The 6,013-nt window shown below is 41.0% G+C and overlaps 1 protein-coding gene across 1 annotated transcript in view; it reads left to right on the top strand.

Annotated features, from left to right (window-relative positions):
* Positions 1 to 114: 114 nt before the first annotated feature.
* The window catches only part of cdc42ep1b (CDC42 effector protein (Rho GTPase binding) 1b), a 24,590-nt gene continuing 18,691 nt past the window's right edge, over positions 115 to 6,013 (top strand). The window contains exon 1 of the mRNA XM_008415546.2: positions 115 to 315. The gene's annotated coding sequence lies outside the window, so the exon portion shown is untranslated. The remainder of the gene's footprint in view (positions 316 to 6,013) is intronic.

Here is a 6,013-nt window from a genome sequence, read left to right on the forward strand (position 1 = left end):
ATATGGCAGGAAAACACTGCCCCTTTAACATTCAAACCTAACCTTCATTAATATGCAGTCACTGAGGTTTCATAGGGTCCACCCTCCACCACCTCCTCCTCCTCTGCCTCCTTCTCCTCTTCTCTTATTTCCATCCTCTTCCAGCTTGTCAGCAGCAGCAGCAGCAGCGGAGTTGCTCCACTGTGGCTCTGCCTCAGTGCAAAGTTCGGGTCCGATCAGAAACTTGCAGCTCAGACCGCAAACCCAGCAGGAGGACAAAGATAACAGATGGGGAAGAGATCACAGCGCGGAGAGTCACGATCCGAGTTATTTAAGGTAGGACTGAACAGAAACTGATTGTAATTTCAGAGGTTAAAGAGTCATCTGCAGGATGTTGTGCAGGAAGAGTTTGCCTTTATTCCGCAAAAACACGCTTGAGTCCATCTGTGTGCATAAATAACAGAGCAACAAAATCAGTAGCAGCTAAGACCAAACTGTCAATCATGTTAATGCTAGTTTTAAAAAATTCTGTGGGAAAATTACATTTATTCCGCAACCTCAGACTAAGCTGCACCACAAACAAACAGCAATAAGTTGTGTGGTTTTAGTGTTACAATGTTAAGTCTTTTATTTTTGGAACATCGCATTAATCTTGATTGTGATTCTTGTTTTATTAAATTACAACAGGACTGGGTCCTGTTGTAATATGAGATGCAATGCAACTGATGCATTGCAAAACTGAATCAGATGGGATAACTGACTGGCTTATTGCTAAATGAGAAGTATGGTATTAGATATAGAAATCTACAACCAGGCAGCAAACTTTTCTCCATTGAAACCACACACACACACACACACACTCACACACACGCCCACACACACACGCACACACACAGATACACACATGCTGTCTTTGTGGGAACTTTCCATTGACTTCCATTCATTTCTACAACCTAAACCTTACCTTCATCCTTATCCAAAACTTAATTCACATATTAGTCCTAAATCTTACCCCTGATCCCAAAACAGCATTCACCCTTGTTGGGACCAGGCTGCGGTCCCCACAAGGAGCAGTGGGTCCCCACAACGTGGCATGTGTCAGAAAAATGGTCCCCAAAAGGTATTAAAAACAAACACACACATACACATGTGCACAAGATCCTTACAGCTATGGATAGCTAACCTGGCCACAATTCTGCTTTTGAGATAAAAACATTAATTTATCTAAACTTCTGAAGCACCACTGATATGATGTTATAAATAATTCAGTTCAACTTCACATTCAAGTGTGTTCCTGTTAGCGTTATGTGTAAGCTGCTGCTGCAGGACAAATACCAGTAAATGAGAAGCCAGTGGAGGTGAACAGAGGAAAACAAGGTGATAAAAAAACAGAAAGTTAGAATAAAAGAAATAAATCCAGGATGAATTATGAGAAGTAAATGATTAAGGAATGTTGCAGGAAGCAAAATACATAAACCACGGCACAATGAACAGAAAACCCATAACTTGTAATTAATAAACATCAGGTAAAGGATAGGCTCAAGCAGGTAAATATCTGTGTTTTTTTAGAACTATTTTATCAAGATGTCAATCAAATATAAGAGCTGACATCAAGATCTACTGCCTCACTTTATGTCTCTAGTTCAAATCCTGGCCAGAGTCTCCCCATACATTTCTCTGGGTACCCCCAGTGTTACACTCATCCCATTAGTTAACTATAGGATATAGGGTCTGATGACCAAAAAGGAGGGTCAATTTAATTCAAAACAGTCCAGTTCAAGCGCGGCCTTTAATTCTTCTACCTGACAGTCCAACGTTTTGGCACAATATGTCGGCTGTACTGCACTAGTTCGATGCATATCTGTTGCTTTGGGCGTAAACTTTACAAAAACCCTTTTGAAGATCCAGGTTTATCTTTGCTGCACCTCTTGTGTTCGTAGGTAGAAGTTTAGACAACCTCTTTGTTCTGCTGCGCTTTTAAAAGAGCTTAGAAATGTTTGCACGTCACTCGTGTTTGACCTTTTCCCCCCCATGAGGGGGTCGGGTTGTTGACTGACCCCCTCATGCATTAAGAAGAGCTTATGAAACCAGCAAACGATTGCACGGCTATGAGCCTCCCTGTAAAGTCCGACATGTTTGTTTTTCTTTCCCGCTCTGCTTTCTTTACAGTATGATAAGATAAATCACCGTGGGAGTCTAGAGAATTTTTTTTTTACCTTTTTGTCTCATGAAATTTTTTGTTGACTCAGCAGACCATCAAGAAAAGGGCAAAGGAGCGGAAACAGAAAGTTCATTTACAGTGCCAGTTCCGATCCGACGCACATGTCAATTCACTTTTCGGTGCTTTGCAGCGTGAAGCAGGTGTTGCTCCGGATAGAGAGATTGATATCGGCAATTTGTCACAGGCGCAGCGATTTGAAAAACGCTTTACACCTGTTGAGCTTTTCATATTTTGTCACATTGTGCTGAGTTCATTATAGGAGATACTTCTCAGAGCAACACTAGTAGAAATATTGTTAAAGGGTTAACAGAGGAGCTATGATGTGATGACTTCCTGAAGGCGAAGCTTCAGAAAGATCAGGAGCTTCTTAAAGAGAAAGAGGCCAAATTTCAAGGCATTCAAATTTCTTTTAAGTCATTTTTATATAGATTTTTATAACACCTGAAGTTAACATACCCACTTGATTGTGCAATTTAATGATACTATGTGGCTGGAAAACACATAACACAGCCCCTTTAGCAGACACTCTCCATAAAATCTGTCTGAACAAAAGGCATAAATTTCAACCTCTGTAATGGTAGAGATATTTAAATATATCCAGTCTGGAGCCATATGTCAAGTGTTTTTATAAGCCTGAGGCCAGACAGAAAAATGCATCGCCACGTCGGAGCAGCAGATCCCTATAAACTGCTGTATTTTTGAGCTCTGCACAACGGTCAGGGCCATTCTGACCTCAACCACAGCTAGCTGGTGCCGCGCCTCCAGTCGGACCAGAGCAAACTGGGCCGGAGCTGGCCGTCGGTGACCTGCGTCTGTTTGTGCGGTCCGCACTGAGATGCCTGGGCAAACCCACAAATATCAACAGCGCTCTGTTCTGGTTCTGTGGCACCGGATGTTTGCTTAACGCAGTAAGTCTGCTTGCAGCGGAAGAAAAACGCATGAAAAGGGAAGTATGTTTGACTCTGTGTGTGTGCCTGAGAGGAAGACAGAAACAAATGACAGCAAGTCTGATTTAAGTGACAGATAAAAAGAAAAGGAAGTAGAAGCACATGTTAGAAGGTAGAAATGTCAGATAGTTTATTTGCATTCCATTCCCATCATGGCCTCTGACCTCCATGTCTGCTCTGTGGCTTGTTTACGGGACGTCTGCAGGTACAGTTTGGAGATAAACGCCATGTCTGACAGGCCTTAATGACTTTCTCTCTGTTTTATAACAGGGCCAATTCGGGAAATGTAGTTTCCAAAGTGAATTAATGTGCTGGTTCTCCAGTTTAAAGGAGCCACTTATGGTTAAGCTTTATAGCACACAAAATGACCTGGGAAGGAGAAAAGTCACACGAAGAGCTGAAATGAGGGGAGAGGAATTTGGAGTGGAGAGTAGAAAGTGAGAACCAGTCAATTAAGTTGTTAAAAAATCTGTGAATTACAAGTTATATTCTCTTAAACGTAGCTTAAAAATGTACTCCAAAGGAAATGGGAAACTTTTTTTCTTGTTGAGTGTAAATAAATCCTTAGAGGCGAGGAAGCTTACATGATACTCAGACGCACACTGTTTCAGTTAACTTGTGTTTTCTAGCCACATAGTGCCATTTTATAGCGCTACCATGTAGCTATGTTAACTGCAGTTGCTATAAAAATGCTGTGCAGATAAAACATGACTTAAAGAAATTTGACGTTGAGCCTGTCTTTTTAAAATCTCCTGCTTTTTTTAAAATTCCGTCTTCAGAGAGTCATCACAACATAACTCCTGTATTAATCCGTTAGCAATGTTTTTACCAGCATTTCGGTGAGAAATAGCTCCTATAATGAACTCAGCTGATGCTCAGTTCCACCAGGTGTTTGCTAATTACTGCTGGCTAGTCTGAAGGAGCGGAGTGGGGGAGTTGCAGGGGAGAGCTGCTCTGTAAGGCAAAAGCCCGAAAAATGCAGCTCTGAGTAGGAGCTTTGACCTTGAAGGCGGGGCTACGTCCACCCAGGCGTTTTGCCAAGCTGAATGGTTGCCATGGAAGATTACAGGATTTCTTAAATATTTATGAAATGATCAAAAACACACCTCAGGGATGTTTTCGATGAAGGAACAATAATACAACACAATGTAAAATTTAAAAAAAGTCAAATTTAATATAATCCTGTTCCTTTAAAACAATTTCAGTTGAAAATGTTCATAGTGATTGAACACTACATCAGTCTACAATTTTAAGAAGTTGTTATGTTTGGTATCGTCTAGTTCAGATGAATAATGTCTGGGTTTCCATAGATTCACCTCTAGTTCCTTTGTGTCCCTCCTACGCGACGTTTCAATCCTCCAGATCAGCTGGGACTCATCAGTCGGACTTCACTCAGTCAACAACGCTGTAAACTCCTGATTTTTATGACAGACTGAGGGTTGAACGTTCCTGTGCTTTCCAGGCCTCATAGTTGGAAAGATATTTCCGACAGTCAGTCGATCAGCCAAATCGACTGATGAGGTGATTGATACAGCACATGTCTGCTTAGCTTCAGAGCGTCCCTGAACTCTGAGGATGGATTTATCTTTTCAATCGGCTCATGGTGACGTGAGTTCCACTACTGCAGATGTAGCCAGAAGATCAGGTTTAAAGACGACTAACTTTTTTGTAGTTATATAATTTTTTAGTTATAATCAGCACAGATGCTTTTCGTTCAACCCAAACCTCAATGGGACAAATCAACAATTGATTACCTTTCACTGCATTTCTCCCTATTTTGTGGTGGCAAATTAAGGCTCATGATGACAAAGTGGGATTAAAATGGGGGAGAAAATTATAATAGGTTACAAAGAATTAAATATGACAGTGGGTATTGTATGGAACCAGCATTCAAACTATATAATTCATCCTGTAAAATCAAATATACAACTCATATTATAACATACAGTTTGTTAGAATAAGACATGCTGTTTTCACATTCTGTTTATTTGACGCTAACCCCTAAATACATCAAAACGTTCTGACTTTACAAAGAGAACTGACCCAAATACAGAGGTGGACAGGAAATAGTCAGATGTTTGGATCAAGAGTTTTTCTTGATACAGATCCAGATTCTTTTAAAATGAGGTGCCAGTAGTGAGTCTCAGTTTCATACCTGCAGTTTTCACAGCGCAGATTGAAACACTACATATTATATATATATATGTTTTTTAAGAGACAAACTTTTGAGCGGGGATTTACTTGAAAACTACATTTACACTCAAACATGATTTTTTGCAGCTGATCAAAAGTTAAAGACCATAGCTCAAAACCCCCCGAAAACCCCCCAAAACAGAAATCAAAGTGTCAAAAAAAGGACTCAGTAATGAGTAGCTCCACCATTCTTGTTGATGACTCCAAATAATTGTTTAAGCTTGATGCCAGTGTTTCCAGGAGGCTAGTTTGAATGTTGCTCCAAGTGTTGAAGATGGCTTCACAAAGGGCATCCACTSTCTGGAACTGATGTTCATTTTTGTAAACTTCCCTTGCCATCCATCCCCAAATGTTCTCAATTGGGTTTAGATCCGGGGAACATGCAGGATGGTCCAAAAGAGTGATGTTATTCTCTTGGAAGGACTCCTTTGTCAGACAGGCATTGTGAACTGCAGCATTGTCCTGTTGAAAAACCCGATCATTACCACACAGACGAGGGCCCTCAGTCATGAGGGATGCCCGCTGCAACATCTCCACATAGCCAGCTGCTATGATTATGATTAATAATGAGCTCCACAATGTTCTCTGTGCGTAAAGCTTAAACTGTCTGCGCACCAAGTGGTCAGCTGCGCTTGATCACATTCTGGACAGAAACCAGCGAACTGCTCTCTGT

The sequence above is a fragment of the Poecilia reticulata genome, linkage group LG8, assembly GCF_000633615.1.
Source record: "Poecilia reticulata strain Guanapo linkage group LG8, Guppy_female_1.0+MT, whole genome shotgun sequence".
Taxonomy (NCBI): domain Eukaryota; kingdom Metazoa; phylum Chordata; class Actinopteri; order Cyprinodontiformes; family Poeciliidae; genus Poecilia; species Poecilia reticulata.